Source organism: Eleutherodactylus coqui, chromosome 2 (assembly GCF_035609145.1).
Source record: "Eleutherodactylus coqui strain aEleCoq1 chromosome 2, aEleCoq1.hap1, whole genome shotgun sequence".
In the NCBI taxonomy this organism is placed as follows: domain Eukaryota; kingdom Metazoa; phylum Chordata; class Amphibia; order Anura; family Eleutherodactylidae; genus Eleutherodactylus; species Eleutherodactylus coqui.
The window spans coordinates 149,839,200-149,863,339 of NC_089838.1; the positions used below are offsets into that span (position 1 = coordinate 149,839,200).

Consider the following 24,140-nt stretch of genomic DNA (forward strand, 5'->3'; position numbering starts at 1 on the left):
ACCTCTATTGCAGCCCCAGTAGTAATAGTGACCCACTATTGCAGCCCCAGTAGTAATAGGTGACCCTCTATTGCAGCCCCAGTAGTAATAGGTGACCCCTATTGCAGCCACTGTAGTAATATGTGACCCCTATTGTAGCCCCAGTAGTAAAAGTTGATCCCCTATTGCAGCCCCAGTAGTAATAGGTGACCCCTATTGCAGCCCCAGTACTACTAGATCACTCCCTATTGCAGACCCAGAAGTAAAAGGTGACCCCTATTGCAGCCCCAGTAGTAATAGTGATCCCCTATTGCAGCCCAGTAGTAATAGCTGGTCCCCTATTCCAGCCCCAGTAGCAATAGGTGACCCCCTACTGCAGCCCCAGTAGTAGTAGGTGACCCACTTCTGCAGACCCAGTAGTACTAGGTGACCCCCTATTGCAGACCCAGAAGTAAAAGGTGACCCCTATTGCAGCCCCAATAGTAATAGTGACCCCTATTGCAGCCCCAGTACTAATAGTTTACCCCTATTGCAGCCCCAGTACTAATAGTTTACCCCTATTGCAGCCCCAGTAGTGATAGGTGACCCCCTATTCCTGCCCCAGTAGTAATAGCTGATCACCTATTCCAGCCCCAGTAGTAATAGGTGACCCCCTATTGCAGCCCCAGTACTAGTAGGTGACCCCCCTATTGCAGACCTAGTAGTACTAGGTGGCCCCCTATTGCAGACCCAGAAGTAAAAGGTGACCCCTATTGCAGCCCCAGTAGTAATTGTGACCCCTTATTGCAGCCCCAGTAGTAATAGGTGACTCTCCATTGCAGACCCAGTAGTAAAAGTTGATCCCCTATTGCAGCCCCAGTAGTAATAGGTGACCCCTATTGCAGCCCCAGTAGTAATTGGTGACCCCTATTGCAGCCCCAGTAGTACTAGGTGACCCCCTATTGCAGCCCCAGAAGTAATAGGTGACTTCTATTGCAGCCCCAGTAGTAATAGGTGACCCTGTATTGCAGCCCCAGTAGTAATAGCTGATCCCCTATTTCGGCCTCAATAGGAGAAAGTGACCACTATTGCAACCCCAGTAGTAATAGATGACTCCTATTGCAGCCCCAGTAGTAATAGGTGACCTCTATTACAGCCCCAGTAGTAATAGGTGACCCCCTATTGCTGCCCCAGTAGTAATAGCTGATCCCCTATTCCAGCCCCCATAGCAATAGGTGACCCCTATTGCAGCCCCAGTACTAGTAGCTGACCCCCTATTGCAGACCTAGTAGTACTAGGTGGCCCTCTATTACAGACCCAGAAGTAAAAGGTGACCCCTATTGCAGCCCCAGTAGTAATAGGGACCCACTATTGGAGCCCCAGTAGTTATAGGTGACCCTCTATTGCAGCCCCAGTAGTAATAGGTGACCCTGTATTGCAGCCCCAGTAGTAATAGCTGATCCCCTATTTCAGCCTCAATAGGAGAAAGTGACCACTATTGCAACCCCAGTAGTAATAGATGACTCCTATTGCAGCCCCAGTAGTAATAGGTGACCCCTATTACAGCCCCAGTAGTAATAGGTGACCCCCTATTGCTGCCCCAGTAGTAATAGCTGATCCCCCATTCCAGCCCCAGTAGCAATAGGTGACCCCTATTGCAGCCCCAGTACTAGTAGCTGACCCCCTATTGCAGACCTAGTAGTACTAGGTGGCCCCCTATTACAGACCCAGAAGTAAAAGGTGACCCCTATTGCAGCCCCAGTAGTAATAGGGACCCACTATTGCAGCCCCAGTAGTTATAGGTGACCCTCTATTGCAGCCCCAGTAGTAATAGGTGACCCTGTATTGCAGCCCCAGTAGTAATAGCTGATCCCCTATTTCGGCCTCAATATGAGAAAGTGACCACTATTGCAACCCCAGTAGTAATAGATGACTCCTATTGCAGCCCCAGTAGTAATAGGTGACCCCTATTACAGCCCCAGTAGTAATAGGTGACCCCCTATTGCTGCCCCAGTAGTAATAGCTGATCCCCTATTCCAGCCCCAGTAGCAATAGGTGACCCCTATTGCAGTCCCAGTACTAGTAGCTGACCCCCTATTGCAGACCTAGTAGTACTAGGTGGCCCCCTATTACAGACCCAGAAGTAAAAGGTGACCCCTATTGCAGCCCCAGTAGTAATAGTGACCCACTATTGCAGCCCCAGTAGTAATAGGTGACCCTCTATTGCAGCCCCAGTAGTAATAGGTGACCCCTATTGCAGCCACTGTAGTAATATGTGACCCCTATTGTAGCCCCAGTAGTAAAAGTTGATCCCCTATTGCAGCCCCAGTAGTAATAGGTGACCCCTATTGCAGCCCCAGTAGTACTAGGTGACTCCCTATTGCAGACCCAGAAGTAAAAGGTGACCCCTATTGCAGCCCCAGTAGTAATAGTGACCCCCTATTGCAGCCCAGTAGTAATAGCTCATCCCCTATTCCAGCCCCAGTAGCAATAGGTGACCCCCTATTGCAGCCCCAGTAGTAGTAGGTGACCCACTTCTGCAGACCCAGTAGTACTAGGTGACCCCCTATTGCAGACCCAGAATTAAAAGGTGACCCCTATTGCAGCCCCAGTAGTAATAGTGACCCTCTATTGCAGCCCCAGTAGTAATAGGTGACTCTATTGCAGCCCCAGTAATACTAGGTTACCCCTATTGCAGCCCCAGTAGTAATATGTGACCCCTATTGTAGCCCCAGTAGTAAAAGGTGATTCCCTATTGCAGCCCCAGAAGTAATAGGTGACCCCTATTGCAGCCCCAGTAGTAATAGGTGACCCCTATTGCAGCCCCAGTAGTACTAGGTGACCCCCTATTGCAGCCCCAGTAGTACTAGGTGACCCCCTATTGCAGCCCCAGAAGTAATAGGCGACTTCTATTGCAGCCCCAATAGTAATAGTGACCCGCTATTGCAGCCCCAGTAATAATAGTTGACCCCCTATTGCAGCCCCAGTAGTAATAGTGACCCCTATTGCAGCCCCAGTAGTAATAGATGACTCCCTATTGCAGCCCCAGTAGTAATAGGTGACCCCGATGGCAGCCCCAGTAGAAATAGGCGACCCACTATTGCAGCCCCAGTAGTAATAGATGACCCCCTATTATAGTCCCAGTAGTAATAAGGTCCCCCATTGCCACCCCCCGCCATGCATATTACCAAAGGAGGCCTGAGTTCTCCTGTGCGGCCGATTCAGCCAATCAGCTGGCTGGAATCGGCACCACGTGACACAGCGGCGTGCCCGCGCATTGCCGTGCACAGGATTGTGCTTTGCCCGCGCTTTCACGTGCTCAGTGCCTTGCCATGCACTCGTGTGCACACAGGATTGTGCCTTGCCCGCGGTTTACATGCCACTCGTGTGTGTGCACAGACAGTTAATGATTTGGCAGGTATTTTTTGTGCTTTTGCCAAAGGTGATTATTTCTTTTGCGCAAGTGGATTTGCCAGTGGAAGTTTTACACAGGACTACTAAAAGCCAAGGTAAGCTGCTGCATCTGCTCATTTAATTGCGCTCTTACTTCCCCTGCGCGCATTGGCGGAGAGGCGGCCAATTCTGCATGCCGCTGCATTGTCCACGAGCGCGATCCCCAGCATGCCGCTGCATTGTCGCCGCGATCCCCAGCATGCCGCTGCATGCATTGTCGCCGCTGCATTGTCCACGAGCGCGATCCCCAGCATGCCGCTGCATTGTCGCCGCGATCCCCAGCATGCCGCTGCATTGTCGCCGTGATCCCCAGCATGCCGCTGCATGCATTGTCGCCGCTGCATTGTCCACGAGCGCGATCCCCAGCATGCCGCTGCATGCATTGTCGCCGCTGCATTGTCCACGAGCGCGATCCCCAGCATGCCGCTGCATTGTCTCCGCGATCCCCAGCATGCCGCTGCATTGTCCACGAGCACGATCCCCAGCATGCCGCTGCATGCATTGTCGCCGCTGCATTGTCCACGAGCGCGATCCCCAGCATGCCGCTGCATTGTCGCCGCGATCCCCAGCATGCCGCTGCATGCATTGTCGCCGCTGCATTGTCTACGAGCGCGATCCCCAGCATGCCGCTGCATGCATTGTCGCCGCTGCATTGTCCACGAGCACGATCCCCAGCATGCCGCTGCATTGCTACGTGTGGAGACGCGGTTACCTGAGATTTGTGCGCTGTGCGCTGCTACGTGTGGAGACGCGGTTACCTGAGATTTGTGCGCTGTGCGCTGCTACGTGTGGAGACGCGGTTACCTGAGATTTGTGCGCTGTGCGCTGCTACGTGTGGAGACGCGGTTACCTGAGATTTGTGCGCTGTGCGCTGCTACGTGTGGAGACGCGATTACCTGAGATTTGTGCGCTGTGCGCTGCTACGTGTGGAGACAACACCCAATATTTGTGCGCTACGTGTGGTGAGTACGTCACCTGAGATTTGCGCGACGCCACCTGACGCAACCTGTCTTTTTTTGCAGATTTGTGCGCCTTATTGCAAAATAACGTGTGGAGAGGATCCTGACGTTTGGACACGTTTCGAGAAGAATTTCGCTTTGCTCGGACACCATCTGACATCCCTCAGCGAGGTAAGCTGCTGCATCTGCCCAAATTTTGATCGCGTGCATCTGCTGATATGCGCATATTTGGCGCTTATTTGCAGGTTTTCGCTTGCATCTGCTGATATGCGCATACTTGGCGCATATTTGCAGGTGTTCGCTTGCATCTGCTGATATGCGCATATTTGGCGCATATTTGCAGGTGTTCGCTTGCATCTGCTGATATGCGCATATTTGGCGCATATTTGCAGGTGTTCGCTTGCATCTGCTTATATCCGCATACTTGGCGCATATTTGCAGGTGTTCGCTTGCATCTGCTGATATGCGCATATTTGGCACATATTTGCAGGTGTTCGCTTGCATCTGCTGATATGCGCATATTTGGCGCATATTTGCAGGTGTTCGCTTACATCTGCTGATATGCGCATATTTGCCGGTTTTCTCCTGCATCACCAGATATGTGCATTTTTGCTTGCATTTGGTGATATGCTCTCCGTTTTCCACAGGACGACTCGTGTGGAGAGGAACCTGACATTTGGCTGCGTTTTGTACAACGTACTGAACCGGAGATTGGCGTTTTAGGTGCTGATCTCACATTTGCCCCCCGCCTTTTGGAGAGGACGACTCTTCTGGAGAGGAATTTCGCTTCGCTAGGACATCACGTGACGTCACTCGGCGAGGTAAGCTGCTGCATCTGCCAAATTTTTCATTGCTTGCATCTGCTCATGTGTACATGCATGCGTGCCTGTATGCGTACATGCCTGTATGCGTACGTGCGTGCCTGTATGCGTGCGTGTCTGTATGCGTGCGTGTCTGTATGCGTGCGTGCGTGTCTGTATGCGTACGTGCGTGCGTGTCTGTATGCGTACATGCCTGTATGCGTGCGTGCCTGCCTGTATGCGTACGTGCGTGCCTGCCTGTATGCGTACGTGCGTGCCTGTATGCCTAGGTGCGTGCATGCCTTATGCGTGCGTGCATGCCATGTGCGTGCATGCCTTATGCGTGCATGCATGCCTTGTGCATGCATGCCTTATGCGTGCATGCCTTATGCGTACATGCATGCATGCCTTATGCGTACATGCATGCCTGCCGTATGCGTACATGCATGCCGTATGCGTACATGCATGCCGTATGCGTACATGCATGCCTGTATGCGTACATGCATGCCGTATGCGTACATGCATGCCTGTATGCGTACGTGCATGCCTGTATGCGTGCGTGCATGCCTTATGCGTACATGCATGCCTTATGCGTACATGCATGCATGCCTTAGGCGTACATGCATGCCTGCCGTATGCGTACATGCATGCCTGCCTTATGCGTACATGCATGCCGTATGCGTACATGCATGCCTGTATGCGTACATGCATGCCGTATGCGTACATGCATGCCGTATGCGTACGTGCATGCCGTATGCGTACGTGCATGCCTGTATGCGTGCGTGCATGCCTTATGCGTACGTGCATGCCTTATGCGTACATGCATGCATGCCTTATGCGTACATGCATGCCTGCCTTATGCGTACATGCATGCCTGCCGTATGCGTACATGCATGCCTGTATGCGTACATGCATGCCGTATGCGTACATGCATGCCTGTATGCGTACATGCATGCCTGTATGCGTACATGCATGCCTGTATGCGTACATGTATGCGTACATGCATGCCTGTATGCGTACATGCAGGCCGTATGTGTACATGCAGGCCGTATGCGTACATGCAGGCCTGTATGCGTACATGCAGGCCTGTATGCGTACATGCAGGCCTGTATACATGCATGTATGCTCACCCACTTACTCAGCCACCCCCTCTCTCTCTCTCACACACACACTTGCTGTGTTAAATTCGTCTTATTGGCCGAAAAAGACATTACATTAGATTTGAGTATTTAATTCCTTTTTTTAGCAAACGTACAGGTTCCATCCCAATACTGCACCTAATCTGCACTAACTGAACAAACCTTCGGAGAAACATACCAATTGTCCAAATACGATGTCTTTATCTATTAAAGTAGGAGTGAAGAAAAGCAGGGACAGTGCAATAACTATGAAAACCCACGGAATTAAGCTAATTGCAGGCAGGGTTAATTTTTTTTTTTCTTCCTCCTTCTAGGTCAGCTGATACGTTTTGGTCAGAATCTTGCACTGTGGTAACCGTTTCTGGTGCTCGCAACCACAGGAGTTGAATCACCAGAGAGCCAGAAGTTCCCAGATGTTGGCTCAGGAGGACGCTTAAAAGCTGGAAATGGCCCATCACCTGCTATGGAAATACATCATCAGGATCTGATGGAGCAGGACGATGAAGATTGTCAGGTTGCATGTGATGCTGCTCACTGTCCCTCGTTAGTCGGTTCAAAGTTTATACACTAAGCTATTTATCCCCTTAGAGAACAAGCCTGTTTGCGCCTCAGTGACTGACCGAAAATTTGGAACTTTACATGTGTCACTTGACATATCATAAGTCCGTAAAGGTTTTGCATATCCAAGTGACTGTGCCATTTTTTTCTTCCCCTTGTTGTACTTCTGTTAGGTAGTAAAAAAGGACTGTTAAAAGTTGTGTATATTTATTAAAATTGCTACTTTGCACAATTTTGAATTTTCATTTTTTCACATTGTCAAATGTCATATATAAAATAAGTGCAAACATACTGTACAAATCTCTGCGAACATCTAGATTTCCATCTGTTCACTTTATTCTGGATGCACGGTTTAAAACTTTTGTAAATTTATTTTTTCCATTTAGGAGACGTACAAATTTAACATTACTTTTCAGAATTTTGAGGAACACTTAGCTTTCCTACACCAATCCAAGTTTGCAAAGGCTGCTGGGTGTCATAATTAAGGATGAGCGAGTATACTCGCTAAGGCACTACTCGTTCAAGTAATGTGCCTTAGACGAGTATCTCCCTGCTGGTCCATATAGATTCGGGGACCGCTGCGGCTGACAGGTGAGTCGCAGGGGAGATAGAGAGAGATCTCCCCTCCGTTCCTCCCCGCTCTCCCCCGCGGCGGCCCCCGAATCTTTAAGGACGAGCAGGGAGATACTCGTTTAAGGCACATTACTCGAACGAGTAGTGCCTTACCGAGTATACTCGCTCATCCTTAGTCATAATGATAGATACCCTTACAAATTACCACATTTTAAAAACTGCACCCCTTAATGTATTCTCTGAGAGGGTCAGGAGTATTTTGACCCCACATTTATTTTTAGGAATTAATGCAATTTCGGAGACCAAATAATATTTAATTTTTAGAAAACATGTCCTTTTCAAGACCTTTTTTTTTCTATATTGTACATCAAAAGGATTGAACCTCCGAAATGGATACCCCTGTTTTGTCTCGTGTTCACAAGTATACACAGTGTGGCCCTAATGTTATGTCTGTATGCACCACTGGGCCCAAAAAGAAAGGAGTAGTCAGTGGCTTTCTGAACTGACTGTTACAATCGTGTGAGCAGATAAAGCAGAGGGCCCACACGATCGTGACTAAAGGAGTGGTAGTCTAGTAGTATACACGCACACAGGGAACACAGGAGAGTCACACAGAATCCAGGCAACCAAGCCTGTGCTACAGGGAGGATGACAGTGGCCCTACCTAAGCGGGGACATCAGCCCAGTAAGAGGGCGGCCCAGCGATCTTAAGAACTGGGCCCTAGCAGATCCGAGGAGCCACACCACAGAACAGGAGTCATACACATGCCACATAACAGACACCGCCAACTGCATCAGGAGCAGGACAGGGCACACCACCAACTGCATCAGGAGCAGGACAGGGCACACCGCCAACTGCATCAGGAGCAGGACAGGGCACACCGCCAACTGCATCAGGAGCAGGACAGGGCACACCACCAACTGCAACGTATAGTCAAAACACGACAGACTCCACCCAATTCAGATTTTATAATTTATTGCTAGTGTGGATGTTACAACAAGGTTCATTCCGTGATATAGACCAAAGGCGGCTGTGTTTATGGGTCTTTTCTGTTTACTGCATTGCAGTAAAATATTGCGCAGTTTTTCATGATCCTGCGTCATAATTCTTTTTTTTTTTTAAAAACGTATTAAAAAAAAGGGAGTCACTGGGAAAAAACAGTTCATAAAAAGAAGGGTTTCAAGATTGCTGAACGTCGAGGGTCTCTTCACTGTCCGCCAGCCTTCCCGTTCTCAAGGACGTCAGATCTGCAGGAAATGACGAGAAATCAGCAGGTTAACAGTCACATCCCACCATTATTACTGATTCCTAGATCCGCTCAACCCACTTACAATGACCACTACTCCCCCAACCAGATCAGAATAATTATACATGCATGCATCTGTGCCTGCATCCATGCATGCGTCTATGCATACGGCTGTGCATGCATACACGCATGCGCCTACGCATGCATGCGTGTATGCATGCATCTATACATACATGTATGCATGCATCTATACAGGCATGCATCTATACAGGCATGCATGCATCTATACATGCATGCATCTATGCACACATACATCTATACATACATGCATGTATGCATGCATGCATAAATACATGCATACATACATACATGTACGCACGTACGCATGCATGTGCACACACACATGCACGTACACACGCAGGCCTGCATGTACACACGCAGGCCTGCATGTACACACGCAGGCCTGCATGTACACATGAGCAGATGCAAGCAATGAAAAATTTGGCAGATGCAGCAGCTGCTTACCTCGCCGAGTGATGTCAGATGGTGTCCGAGCGAAGCGAAATTCTTCTCGAAACGCGTCCAAACGTCAGGATCCTCTCCACACGTAATTTTGCAATAAGGCGCACAAATCTGCCAAAAAAGACAGGTTGTGTCAGGTGGCGTCACGCAAATCTCAGGTGACGTACTCACCACATGTAGCGCACAAATCTTGGGTGTTGTCTCCACACGTAGCAGCGCACAGCGCACAAATCTCAGGTAACCGCGTCTCCACACGTAGTGCACGGCGCACAACTCTCAGGTGACCGCGTCTCCACACGTAGCGCACGGCGCACAAATCTCAGGTAACCGCGTCTCCACACGTAGCAGTGCACGGCGCACAAATCTCAGGTAACCGCGTCTCCACACGTAGCGCACAGCGCACAAATCTCAGGTGACGGCGTCTCCACACGTAGCGCACAGCGCACAAATCTCAGGTGACGGCGTCTCCACACGTAGCGCACAGCGCACAAATCTCAGGTGAGTACTCACCACACGTAGCGCACAAATCATACTCTCCCATCTTGTAAATTGGGGCAAAGGCTCCAACCATCAGCTTGCTTCCTCCGTAGATCAATACTGTTCAAAATCCGCGGGCAAATGCAAGGCTCGGTGACGTCACAGCCCACGTGACGCGCGGGCACAGCTCATCGTGCACGGCAATGCGCGGGCACGCCGCTGTGTCACGTGGTGCCTATTCCAGCCAGCTGATTGGCTGAATCGGCCGCGCCGGAGAACTGCGGCCTCCTTTGGTAATATGCAGGCCGCACGGCGTGTGAATAGGCCGCATGGCGTGCATATGGGGATCGCGGCGACAATGCAGCGGCATGCTGGGGATCGCGGCGACAATGCAGCGGCATGCTGGGGATTGCGCTCGTGGACAATGCAACGGCGACAATGCATGCAGCGGCATGCTAGGGATCGCGGAGACAATGCAGCGGCGTGCTGGGGATCGCGCTTGTGGACAATGCAGCGGCGACAATGCATGCAGCGGCATGCTGGGGATCGTGGCGACAATGCAGCGTCATGCAGAATTGGCCGCCTCTCCGCCAATGCGCGCAGGGGAAGTAAGAGCGCAATTAAATGAGCAGATGCAGCAGCTTACCTTGGCTTTTAGTAGTCCTGTGTAAAACTTCCGCTGGCAAATCCACTTGCGCAAAAGAAATAATCACCTTTGGCAAAAGCACAAAAAATACCTGCCAAATCATTAACTGTCTGTGCACACACACGAGTGGCATGTAAACCGCGGGCAAGGCACAATCCTGTGCACGGCAATGCGCGGGCACGCCGCTGTGTCACGTGGTGCCGATTCCAGCCGGCTGATTGGCTGAATCGGCCGCACAGGAGAACTCAGGCCGCACAATCCTGTGCACGGCAATGCGCGGGCACGCCGCTGTGTCACGTGGTGCCGATTCCAGCCAGCTGATTGGCTGAATCGGCCGCATAGGAGAACTCAGGCCTCCTTTGGTAATATGCCCCCGCCATTGGTCCCTGCTCTACTCACTGCTGCAACAGCGGCTGGACAGGCTTTAGTGAGGTACAGGACCTGTGGTGACACAGTAAAGCGGATCACATGACCGGAGCTGGCTCGTCTGATCTGCTTTGATATTCCACTGCAGGTCCTGTTCTTCACTAAAGCCTGTCCGAACACTGCCACAGTGGTTAGTAGTGCTAAGAAACCTAGACCATCACTCAGAGCCCCTGACTGTTGCTCGCGGAGCCCTTGGGGCTCCATGGAACACATTTTAGGAAACTCTGCTCTAGACAAATTAGTTTTTTGGACTGCATTTTGGTACTTGCCCCGTGTGGAGGTCAGATTTTGTCCAATATCGATATCAATGCCAATGTAGAGGGTATTGAAAGGTGGTATTAAGAGGTGGAGGAAGAGAAGGAGGAGGGTGGTGAGGACAGATAATGTTAAAGGGGTTGTCCCGTGCCAAAACGTTTTTTGTTTTTTTTCATAGACCCCCCCCCGTTCAGCGCGGGACAAACCCAAGGGACGTGATAAAAAAAAAATAATAATTTTACTTACCCGAATCCCGTCTCTGCAGCTTCTTTCTTCTTTGCAGCCAAGATGGCCACCAGGATCTTCACCCACGATGCACCGCGGGTCTTCTCCCATGGTGCACCGTGGGCTCTGCGGTCCATTGCCGATTCCAGCCTCCTGATTGGCTGGAATCGGCACACGTGACGGGGCGGAGCTACGCGATGATGCGTAGAAGGGGGCGGAGCCAGAACGCCGCTCGTGCCGAGACCGAAGAGAAGGGAGAAGACCCTTCTGCGCAAGCGCGTCTAATCGGGAGATTAGATGCTGAAATTAGACGGCACCATGGCGACGGGGACGCCAGCAACGGAGCAGGTAAGTGAATAACTTCTGTATGGCTCATATTTAATGCACGATGTATATTACAAAGTGCATTAATATGGCCATACAGAAGTGTACAACCCCACTTGCTGCCGCGGGACAACCCCTTTAATTGTCTCACAAATCTTGACCACCTCTCTCAACTTTTTGCCCTACCTGCAGGACATTGACCTAGTGTGCTGTTAAGGATATGTTATACCCCTGGACATGCTTACTGGACCATGTGTCTGTATTTAGGTGCACCCTCCCACTAACAGTGTTCTTCAAAGCCAGGGCCAAGTTATCATGGCAGGACAGGGATGGCTTTTTGGGCAAAGAAATGGCATCTGGGCATCTGTTACTGTGGGTTAGCATGGACTGTCTGTGTCCACTAGCCTGAAGCACAGCATTTCCATTGTAAGCAGCTGTGCAATGCTTGCTTTCAGGCTCTGTGCTATGATTGGAGTGGCATTTTTTCTTGTTTACTTACCCATAAGGGGATGGAGGGCTGGCTGCTAACCTGGGACACTCTAGAATATTGGGTAGATGTCAATGTCAGTGAAGGTGGTGGCTCAACTTTTGTTCTCTGTTTTCCACTCCTAGTTCTGAAGACGGCCGCCGAATTATCAATTGCGGAGGAGAGGTCTGAAGTAGGGGTGCTACTGCCATACAGAAAATTGATTCTCTGTGCTCAGAAACTACTGCATGAACAGGGAGGGAGATGGAGGAAGAGGCAATGGAAGAGGCAGCAGAATGTTGAACAAATTATTAAACCGTATGTATGCAAGTACTTGGATAAAAATGGAATAATTAACCAGAGCCAGCATGGGTTTGTAACAAAAAAGTCATGCCAGACGAATCTAATTTCCTTCTATGACAGAATCGCTGACTGGGTTGATCAGGGAAATGCAGTGGATATAGTATATCCATTTGACAAAGTATCTCATAGCATGCTTATTGAAAAAATGACTAAATATGGGATTGACAAGGCAATTGTTAGGTGGATTCACAACTGGCTGAGTCATCGTACTCAAAGAGTGGTCATAAATGGCTGCACATCCAAGTGGAAGAATGTATCAAGTGGGGTAACAAGGCTCTGTCCTAGGCCTAGTGTTGTTCAACATTTTTATAAATGATCTGGAGGAGGGAATTGATGGGAAGCTGATCAGATTTGCCGACGACACAAAGCTAGGAGGGATAGCTAACACTAAGGAAGAGAGAGCGAGACTATTTTAAAAAATCTAGAAAAGCTTGAACAGTGGGTGGTGACTAATAGAATGGTATTTAACAAAGAGAAATGCAAAGTCCTACATCTGGGCAAGAAAAATGCCCATACAGAATGGGAGGAATTGGGCTAAGCAGCAGCACATGTGAAAAGAACTTTGGAATACTAATAGATCATAGATTGGACATGAGTCAACAATGTGATGCAGCAGCCAAAAAGGCAAACACAATTCTGGGATATATTAAGAGAACCATAGAGTCTAGATCATGTGCGGTAAGTATCTTCCTCTACTCTTCCTTAGTCAGGCCCTATCTGGAATACTGTGTCCAGTTCTGGGCACCCCACTTTAAATTAAACGTAGTCAAATGGGAGCAAGTTCAGAGAAAAGTTACCAAGATGGAGAGCGGTCAGCAAATCATGTCCTATGAGGAACGGTTAAAGGATCTGGGAATGTTTATCTTGCAAAAAAGAAGGCTGAGAAGAGATTTAATAGCTGTCTACAAATATCTGAAGGGCTGTCACAGTGCAAAGGAATCAGCCCTATTCTCATTTGCACAAGGAAAGACTAGAAGCAATGGGATGAAACTGAAAGGGAGGAGACACAAATTAGATATTAGAAAAAAAAATTCTGACAGTGAGGGTGAACAATGAGTAGAACAGGTTACCTTGGAAGGTGGTGAGTTCTCCTTTAATGGAAGTGTTCAAACAAAGGGTGGGGAAATATCTGTCTGGGATGATTTAGTGACTCCTGCACTGAGCAGGGGGTTGGACCTGATGACCCTGGAGGTCCCTTCCAACTCTACTATTTGATGATTCTATGATTTTATGATTTCATGTGACACATTGTGTTGAGGTTTTTTTATGTTCTTGCTGCGTTTTAATTGCTTACCGAAGATCTTACAGATGACTACTGTTTTGTCATCATGCGCAGTTTCAAAGAAAGCCCAGGCTACACAAGTCATGTGAGCAGACTGGTGACTTTCAAAGACATCTGAGGCTGCTCACATGCACTGTTTGCATTTGCTGTTTCCCTGTTTGGTTTTCTTTTTTGTTTTATATAAACAAAAAAGCTTTGACAACTAAATAATCTGCAATCCCTGGGAGGTAGAATGTGTGAGAACAGAATGCCACAGAGTATAGATTATATCTTTTGTGAGCTGTCCCTGTTTGGTGCAGCATAATTGAATTCCCCAAACCCACTGCTAGCTGCATAAGGTCTGCAAATAAATTGTGATGGCCTGAATGGTGATTTTGAACAACGTTTGAGACCACAAACAGAGAACTGAAATATTCGCCATGCCAAAGCACATTTTGTCTGTCTGTTTTGCTGCTATATACATTAACAGCAGCAGAAATATATACTCTCCAAATGTACAGACCATGATTCATATAGGCATATAAACGTCATGCAGCAATTTTCTCTGCTTCCTCCAATTAAACACCGCTTAAGTGCTCTGCTGGTTTCACACCCAGCACTAATATATCCTCTATATAACACGTGTCTCTATTAAAAACAGACCACGTTTTATAGAGGGATATAAAAGATTGATGCAGCAGTCTCTTTTCCCTCCAATATAATCTCATCAAAAAAGCTTTCACACCAGCAGCAATATATCCTCTGTAGAATATCTAGTCCTAACAACAGACCAAGAAACTGCTGCCCATATGCCAGATGGAGGACACATTTGGTGACATTAGCAGGGCACCCTGGCTGCTTATTGGCTGCATTCTGATCTTTGCTAGAGGTATTATGGAAAATATGATTTTTCAGCGATTTTCACCAAGAATCTGTTCAATCTAACCCAATTTAATTTTGGTAAAATCGGGATGACTTTATGGCCTGGCCAATCAAGATGAAAGTTTGAGGGCACTGGCATACTCCAGTAAACAAATAATAATGAAAATGTACAAAGTTGTTGCAGATAAATGTAAATTTTCCTAATACAAGTTAAGATAAAAAAATATAATTATGGAATAATGATAAAATTTTACATTTTCATCGAAAAGTCAGACACAATTTTCCCATGACAATAAGAGCTAATTATTGAGAGCTAGAATAGCTGGACCTGCTCCAATCAGCTGATTGTTAGGCTGGCTTCTTTTCAAAAATAGGTTGTGATTGTAAAACAACCCCTTTATCATTGAAGTTAACTTCCAGTAAAAATTAGAAAAATGCATTATTTTCAAATAATATTTACAAGCCACATTTTTCAAAAACCGCCAATAAACAATCATCAATGCACAAAATTCTTAAAACCCAAAAAGAACAAAGTACAACAGGGTGAGGTTTCTGCACTCCAAATATGGAAAAGAGAATAGTGGTGAAGATTTTTTTGGAAAATCCAGAAGAGGGTGGACTTACTTGTCTGGTGTGGGGTCCGTCATTAGACAGAACTTCACACCAAAGGGTCCACTTCAGCCTTATACTCCCCCAGGTGTATGTTCTAATCAGATCAGGACAGCAGCATGGGGAAGTAAACTGGAGTATCCAGCCTCAGCAATAAACAATGTAAAAACAAGAGAAAAAAAAAGCTCAACCCCTTTCTCTATTTAGCCACCTATGGGTAAATTCTTATGCAAAGTGGAAGTCACTTACTTCACTGGGGGGATCTGGGATCAGCCATCTCCCCCGCTGCAGGTTTGCTTTGAAAAGTGTAGAAACCATGGTAATTCTTCCTTAGTTTCTCTATTTAGTCAGTTTCCAAATAGTAGTCAGCATTCAGCATAACAAGACAGTAGTCACAGGCAACACATTTCGGGGTTCGCATACCCCTTTATTAAGCCTAACAGTAGTATAAAATCTTACTTACTTATATATCTAGGTCTGCACATCCTAGTGGCATCTTCGTATGAGCCCGTGGCGTATAGGTCTGATGTCAGTCACTGCCCAGGGCGCATGTAACGTGTGTAGTTGCCATGCGTTCCACCGTGCGTCTCAGTCCTGGTAACGTGGGATGCTACGTGATGATGTAACAAAGGATTTCTCAACGGCGCAAGGCGTCCGGCGTCACCTAGCATTCCACAGTGGACATAATGCCCGATCTTGTATACCTGTGGGTTATTTAGCTGTGATCACAAAGAAGGCTGAAATACAAAATCATAAAATATATAAATTCAATAGTTTAGAATTAACTCAGTTTAGTGATTCAATCCCTTAGAGAAGGTGAAATTCAAAATAAGTAGCCAGTATTAATGCTGTATTTCATTTGATACCTTTCCACCATAACTGGAGCATCCACATGTGCTCCAGTTACAAGTGAAAACATCTCCCTAGTGTGATAGTAGTCACTGTCAGAGCTGGTCAAGAGTCTGCTAAGACCCTGCAGCTCCGATATGCTGGGGTTCGCTGGTGATCACATGATTGTCAGGTCCTGTGCAGGAAGCCGCAATGTCACTTCTTGCACTCTCTACATAGAGCTTATTAAGTACTACGTAACTTGTAAAGGAGAAGGCAAAATTGGTTAAAAACTGATTCTGTCTTCTCCTTCAGGTCCTTCGCTGTGTCTGGATTGCAGGAGCTTTAATTCTGCGCCATATATTTACTATTGGCCGGGATAAGAGCTCAGGACCAAGCATCATATATCTACAATGCTTGGTCTTTAATAGGTGAAAAAAGCTCTCCTCTTAAAACAGGGATTTTATTGTTTTCTATCTCAGCTTTCTTTGTGTTCATAGCTCATTAAGCAATAGGTGATTGAAGGCATGTACACAAACCTGGCTATACAGCACTTCCGTAATTAGTGCTTCTTCAGATATGAGTAAGGTCTGAGATGCACAAGGTATGTGAACCTCATTTGTTAATATTGCTGTTCATATGTTTTTAATACTTACCTAATAAAGAAGAATTTTATCTGGATAGTCGAGTGCTAGTCTTCTGTGCTTGGACATTCTATATGGCTTTTGGGAAACAGACCACTACCCAGACCTCAAGACAAGGCTCTACATATAAACAGTACATCTGGTAAGGAAAGCAAATAGGATCTTTGGCTATATAGCTAGAGGTATAACTAGTAGAAAGAGAGATTGTGATCTCGCTGTATAGAGCTTGGTGAGATCACATCTGGAATATTGTTTTAAGTTCTAGAGACCTCCTACAGAAAGACATTGATAAAATAAAAGCAGTCCAAAGACAGGCTTCAAACATGGTGGAAGATTTTTAAGAACAAAACTTATTAGAGTTAAAGAACTTAATTTGTATAGCCTGGAGAACAGCAGGGAAAGGGGGGACATGATCAAAACTTTAAAATATATTAAAGGTATAAACATGTCAGGAAATTAGTAGATTCTTGGAAAAAACTTAGAGCAGCTATGGGTTGGAAAATCAACAATAAATGAATTCAAGCATGCCTAGAATAAGCATAGATCTATCCTAAGAGAAAAATAAAAAGGTAATAATATACTGGTCAACACTAAAATTGTTACTGACTTAAAAAGGTCCTAATCTGTAGTATCTTGGTGTGCTGAAAACGAATATGACCATGAAAATTTAATATTAGCTGGTTTTGAAGATATTTCATACAGTTCATTTTCTGTGTTTCACCGTGTAAATGTATAAAGAAGGACTGTAACAACATCCTTACAGTTACACTTACAGTTTGAGCCAGACAGCAGCCGTGTGCTTACAGGACCTGTGATGATGTCACCATCATGTGATCAGTCACTGCCTCTGAGCTCATTACCTCACACCTAAACTCAACATAACCAGTACATCATGTTAACTCCCAGATTACCATTGTATGTATCAACACCTAATCACTAGTGTACTATATGAAGCCTGGTCAGAAATATTTCAGACTTTGTAGGATACAGTTTAAGCTACTGTTACATGAAAGAGTTATTATTTTATCCATTTAGTTACAATACAGAACACTAATGCCTCGAATGTGCGTTAATACCGTGGACAATTTTTGCTATATTTGTGGGGAAGTGGCATTTGCCAACCAGAAGAAAAGTATTACTTCTCAAGTGAAGAAAGCATATCATCTTTACTTTGGATGCAAGATTGGCAACCAAGACAAGCCTTGGGCCCTGCATATATGTTGTGCTATATGTACAACACAGCTTTCACAGTGGTTGAATGGCAAAAAACCATCAATGCCATTTGCAGTTCCCATGGTGTGGAGAGAGCCAAGCAACCATACAAATGACTGTTACTTCTGCTTGGTTCCTCCTCTTTCTGGTCGGATAACGAAGCAAAAGAAGTCGATAATACTCTACCCCAACATTCCATCTGCATTGAGACTAGTTCCATAGGATATACAAAATATATATGTGTTGAATAGCCGAGCAAGGAAATAGCACTACTTGCAGAATGAATGGACTCGCAGACATGTAGCAGTTAGACAGAAGAATATCCAGCACCCAGCTCTGGTTGAGGCTCACAAAATCCTGCTACCACACCTTAACATCAAATTAGGTTTGATGAAGAACTTCGTAAAAGGCATAGACCGGACTTTGCCAGCTTTCCAATACCTTCATGAAAAATTCCTTCGAATCAGCTAGGCAATGATTAAAGAAAGAGTTTTTGTGGGTCCTCTGATTTGGGAGCTCTTCAAAGATGATCGGTTCAACAACTTGCTGCAGGGTGATGCAAAGCAAGCATGAAATGCTCTTCACCTAGTCTCTACAAACCTTCTCGGGAATGTTGGGGCAGAAAACTACCAGGAACTCGTACAAGACATGCTGATTACAGTAATTTGGCTGCAATATGTCTCTAAAGATCCACTTCCCTCATTCCCATCTGGATTTCTTTCCAGACAACTGTGGTATGGTTAGTGATGAATATGGTAAATAGAGATGAGCGAGCACCAAAATGCTCGGGTGCTCGTTACTCGGGCCGAAATTTTCGCGATGCTCGAGGGTTCGTTTCGAATAACGAACCCCATTGAAGTCAATGGGCGACCCGAGCATTTTTGTATATCGCTGATGCTCGCTAAGGTTTCCATTTGTGAAAATCTGGGCAATTTAAGAAAGTGATGGGAATGACACAGAAACGGATAGGGCAGGCGAGGGGCTATATGTTGGGCTGCATCTCAAGTTCCCAGGTCCCACTATTAAGCCACAATAGCGGCAAGAGTGGGCCCCCCCCCTGCCAACAATTTTTACTTCTGAAAAGCCCTCATTAGCAATGCATACCTTAGCTAAGCACCACACTACCTCCAACAAAGCACAATCACTGCCTGCATGACACTCCGCTGCCACTTCTCCTGGGTTACATGCTGCCCAACCCCCCCCCCTTGCATGACCCAGTGTCCACAGCGCACACCAAATTGTCCCTGCGCAGCCTTCAGCTGCCCTCATGCCACACCACCCTCATGTCTATTTATAAGTGCGTCTGCCATGAGGAGGAACCGCAGGCACACACTGCAGAGGGTTGGCACAGCTAGGCAGCAACCCTCTTTAAAAAGGGCGGGGCGATAGTCCACAATGCTGTACAGAAGCAATGAGAAATCCAATCCTGTGCCACCTCCATCTGGAGCTGCACACGTGGGCATAGCAATGGGGAACCTATGTGCCACACACTATTCATTCTATCAAGGTGTCTACATGCCCCAGTCAGACCGCGTTTTTTTATAAATAGTCACAGGCAGGTACAACTCCGCAATGGGAATTCCATGTGCACCCACAGCACGGGTGGCTCCCTGGAACCCACGGGCTGTACATAAATGTATCCCATTGCAGTGCCCTGGACAGCAGAGCTAATGTCAGATTAAATGCAGGTGGGCTTCGGCCCACACTGCATGCCCCGACCTGACCGGGGTTTTTAATTTATAGACACAGGCAGGTACAACTCCCTATTGTGAAGTCCTTGTGGACCGACAGCATGGGTGGGTGCCAGGAAGCCACCGGCGGTACATAAATATATCCCATTGCAGTGCCCAGCACAGCTGAGGTAATGTCATGTTTAATGCAGGTGGGCTTCGGCCCACACTGCATGCCCCAGTCAGACTGGGGTTCTTTAGAAGTGGACACATGCAGTTACAACTACGTGTGGACCGACAGCATGGGTGGCTCCCTGGAACCCACCGGCGGTACATAAATATATCCCATTGCATTGCCCATCACAGCTGAGGTAATGTCATGTTAAATGCAGGTGGGCTTCGGCCCACACTGCATGCCCCAGTCAGACTGGGGTTCTTTAGAAGTGGACACATGCAGTTACAACTCCGTGTGGACCGACAGCATGGGTGGGTGCCAGGAAGCCACCGGTGGTACATAAATATATCCCATTGCAGTGCCCAGCACAGCTGAGGTAATGTCATGTTTAATGCAGGTGGGCTTCGGCCCACACTGCATGCCCCAGTCAGACTGGGGTTCTTTAGAAGTGGACACATGCAGTTACAACTCCGTGTGGACCGACAGCATGGGTGGCTCCCTGGAACCCACCGGCGGTACATAAATATATCCCATTGCAGTGCCCAGCACAGCTGATGTAACGTCAGCTTTAATGCAGGTGGGCAAAAAATTAATTGGATTACACTGTAGGCGAGGGCCCCAAAAAATTGGTGTACCAACAGTACTAATGTACGTCAGAAAAATTGCCCATGCCCAACCAAGAGGGCAGGTGAAACCCATTAATCGCTTTGGTTAATGTGGCTAAATTTGTAACTAGGCCTGGGGGCAGCCCAGTTAAAATAAAAATTGGTTCAGGTGCAAGTTTCAACGCTTTAATGAGCATTGAAACGTATAAAAATTGTTTACAAAAATTATATGACTGAGCCTTGTGGGCCTAAGAAAAATTGCCCGTTCGGCGTGATTATGTGAGGTTTCAGGAGGAGGAGCAGGAGGAGGAGGATGAATATAATACACAGATTGATGAAGCTAAAAGGTCCCCGTTTTTGATGGTGATAGAGAACGATGCTTCCATCCGCAGGTGCAGCCTACGTATTGTTTAGGTATCGCTGCTGAGTGTAAGCCTGTCGGCACTGTCGGTTGACAGGCGGGTTCGCTTATCCGTGATGATTCCCCCAGCCGCACTAAACACCCTTTCTGACAAGATGCTAGCCGCAGGACAAGCAAGCACCTCCAGGGCATAGAGCGCGAGTTCAGGCCACGTGTCCAGCTTCGACACCCAGTAGTTGTAGGGGGCAGAGGCGTCACGGAGGACGGTCGTGCGATCGGCTACGTACTCCCTCACCATCCTTTTACAGTGCTCCCGCCAACTCAGCCTTGACTGGGGAGCGGTGACACAGTTTTTCTGGGGAGCCATAAAGCTGTCAAAGGCCTTAGAGAGTGTTCCCCTGCCTGTGCTGTACATTCTGCCTGATCTCCGCGCCTCCCCTGCTACCTGGCCCTCGGAACTGCGCCTTCTGCCACTAGCGCTGTCGGATGGGAATTTTACCATCAGCTTGTCCGCCAGGGTCCTGTGGTATAGCATCACTCTCGAACCCCTTTCCTCTTTGGGTATGAGAGTGGAAAGGTTCTCCTTATACCGTGGGTCAAGCAGTGTGTACACCCAGTAATCCGTAGTGGCCAGAATGCGTGTAACGCGAGGGTCACGAGAAAGGCATCCTAACATGAAGTCAGCCATGTGTGCCAGGGTACCTGTACGCAACACATGGCTGTCCTCACTAGGAAGATCACTTTCAGGATCCTCCTCCTCCTCCTCCTCCTCAGGCCATACACGCTGAAAGGATGACAGGCAAGCAGCATGGGTACCCTCAGCAGTGGGCCAAGCTGTCTCTTCCCCCTCCTCCTCATGCTCCTCCACCTCCTCCTCCTCCTCAACGCACTGAGATATAGACAGGAGGGTGCTCTGATTATCCAGCGACATATTGTCTTCCCCCGCCTTCGTTTCCGAGCGCAAAGCGTCTGCCTTTATGCTCTGCAGGGAACTTCTCAAGAGGCATAGCAGAGGAATGGTGACGCTAATGATTGCAGCATCGCCGCTCACCATCTGGGTAGACTCCTCAAAGTTTCCAAGGACCTGGCAGATGTCTGCCAACCAGGCCCACTCTTCTGTAAAGAATTGAGGAGGCTGACTCCCACTGCGCCACCCATGTTGGAGTTGGTATTCCACTATAGCTCTACACTGCTCATAGAGCCTGGCCAACATGTGGAGCGTAGAGTTCCACCGTGTGGGCACGTGGCACAGCAGTCGGTGCGCTGGCAGATTAAACCAATGTTGCAGGGTGCGCAGGGTGGCAGCGTCCGTGTGGGACTTGCGGAAATGTGCGCAGAGCTGGCGCACCTTTCCGAGCAGGTCTGACAAGCGTGGGTAGCTTTTCAGAAAGCGCTGAACCACCAAATTAAAGACATGGGCCAGGCATGGCACGTGCGTGAGGCTGCCGAGCTGCAGAGCCGCCACCAGCTTACGGCCGTTGTCACACACGACCATGCCCGGTTGGAGGCTCAGCGGCGCAAGCCAGCGGTCGGTCTGCTCTGTCAGACCCTGCAGCAGTTCGTGGGCCGTGTGCCTCTTCTCTCCTAAGCTGAGTAGTTTCAGCACGGCCTGCTGACGCTTGCCCACCGCTGTACTGCCACCCCGCACGACACCGACTGCTGGCGGCGTGCTGCTGCTGACACATCTTGATTGCGAGACAGAGGTTGCGTAGGAGGAGGAGGGTGGTTTAGTGGAGGAAGCATACACCGCCGCAGATACCACCACCGAGCTGGGGCCCGCAATTCTGGTGGTGGGTAGGACGTGAGGGGTCCCAGGCTCTGACTCTGTCCCTGCTTCCACTAAATTCACCCAATATGCCGTCAGGGAGATATAGTGGCCCTGCCCGCCTGTGCTTGTCCACGTGTCTGTTGTTAAGTGGACCTTGCCAGTAACCGCGTTGGTGAGGGCGCGTACAATGTTGTGGGAGACGTGGTTGTGCAGGGCTGGGACGGCACATCGGGAAAAGTAGTGGCGACTGGGAACTGAGTAGCGCGGGGCCGCCGCCGCCATCATGCTTTTGAAAGCCTCCGTTTCCACAAGTCTATACGGCAGCATCTCCAGGCTGATCAATTTGGCTATGTGCACATTTAACGCTTGAGCGTGCGGGTGTGTGGCGGTGTACTTGCGCTTGCGCTCAAACACTTGCGCTAGCGACGGCTGGACGGTGCGCTGAGAGACATTGGTGGATGGGGCCGAGGACAGCGGGGGTGAGGGTGTGGGTGCAGGCCAGGAGACGGTAGTGCCTGTGTCCTGAGAGGGGGGGTTGGATCTCAGTGGCAGGTTGGGGCACAGGGGGAGAGGCAGTGGTGCAAACCGGAGGCGGTGAACGGCCTTCATCCCACCTTGTGGGGTGCTTGGCCATCATATGTCTGCGCATGCTGGTGGTGGTGAGGCTGGTGGCTCCCCGGCTGATCTTGGCGCGACAAAGGTTCCACACCACTGTTCGTCTGTCATCTGCACTCTCAGTGAAAAACTGCCAGACCTTTGAGCACCTCGGCCTCTGCAGGGTGGCATGGCGCGAGGGGGCGCTTTGGGAAACAGTTGGTGGATTATTCGGTCTGGCCCTGCCTCTACCCCTGGCCACCGCAATGGCTCTTCCAACCTGCCCTGCTACTGCACTTGCCTCCCCCTCTGAAGACCTGTCCTCAGTAGGCTTAGCAAACCAGGTGGGGTCAGTCACCTCATCATCCTGCTGCTCTTCCTCCGAATCCTCTGTGCGCTTCTCTCTCGGACTTACTCCAATTACTACTACATGAGTGATAGACAACTGTGTCTCATCGTCATCGTCCTCCTCACCCACTGAAAGCTCTTGAGACAGTTGCCGGAAGTCCCCAGCCTCATCCCCCGGACCCCGGGAACTTTCCAAAGGTTGGGCATCGGTCACGACAAACTCCTCCGGTGGGAGAGGAACCATTGCTGCCCATTCTGGGCAGGGGCCCGGGAACAGTCCCTGGGAGCCTGGCTGTTCCTCAGAATGTGTCATTGTAATGGAGTGAGGAGGCTGGGAGGAAGGAGGAGCAGCAGCCAGAGGATTCAGAGTTGCAGCAGTGAACTGCGCACAACTCTGGGTGGTCGATAGATTGCTGGATGCACTTTCTGCCATCCACGACAGGACCTGCTCACACTGCTCATTTTCTAACAAAGGTCTACCGCGTGGACCCATTAATTGTGAGATGAATGTGGGGACGCCAGAAACGTGCCTCTCTCCTAATCCCACAGCAGTCTGCTGCGATACACCTGCATCAGGAGCTCGGCCTGTGCCCACACCCTGACTTGGGCCTCCGCGTCCTCGCCCGCGTCCACGTCCTCTAGGCCTACCCCTACCCCTCAGCATGGTGTATTACCAGTAGTGCAGAAACAGAACGCTGTAATTAAATGTGCCGCTTATTGGCCTGTGGTTGGAGGCTGACTTCGCGTACGGAACGCACAGCAGAGCCAGGAAAGAATTTTGCGCAAGCCTGC

General features: G+C 48.6%; 2 long non-coding RNA genes across 3 annotated transcripts; one reads left to right on the forward strand and one right to left on the reverse strand.

Annotated features, from left to right (window-relative positions):
- The first annotated feature begins 3,143 nt into the window (after positions 1-3,143).
- On the forward strand, positions 3,144-6,921 carry LOC136610672 (uncharacterized). 2 transcript variants are annotated; one of them, XR_010790143.1, is made up of 4 exons: positions 3,144-3,467; positions 4,434-4,541; positions 5,018-5,191; positions 6,624-6,921. It is a non-coding gene; the product is annotated as an uncharacterized lncRNA (long non-coding RNA). The 2 variants fall into 2 exon arrangements; XR_010790142.1 differs by lacking the exon at positions 3,144-3,467 and having other exon boundaries at positions 4,362-4,541.
- Positions 6,922-8,399: 1,478 nt separating this feature from the next.
- Positions 8,400-10,037, reverse strand: LOC136610673 (uncharacterized). The gene is made up of 3 exons (XR_010790144.1): positions 9,720-10,037; positions 9,213-9,320; positions 8,400-8,688 (listed from the first exon to the last, which is right to left on the reverse strand). It is a non-coding gene; the product is annotated as an uncharacterized lncRNA (long non-coding RNA).
- Between the last annotated feature and the right edge of the window lie 14,103 nt (positions 10,038-24,140).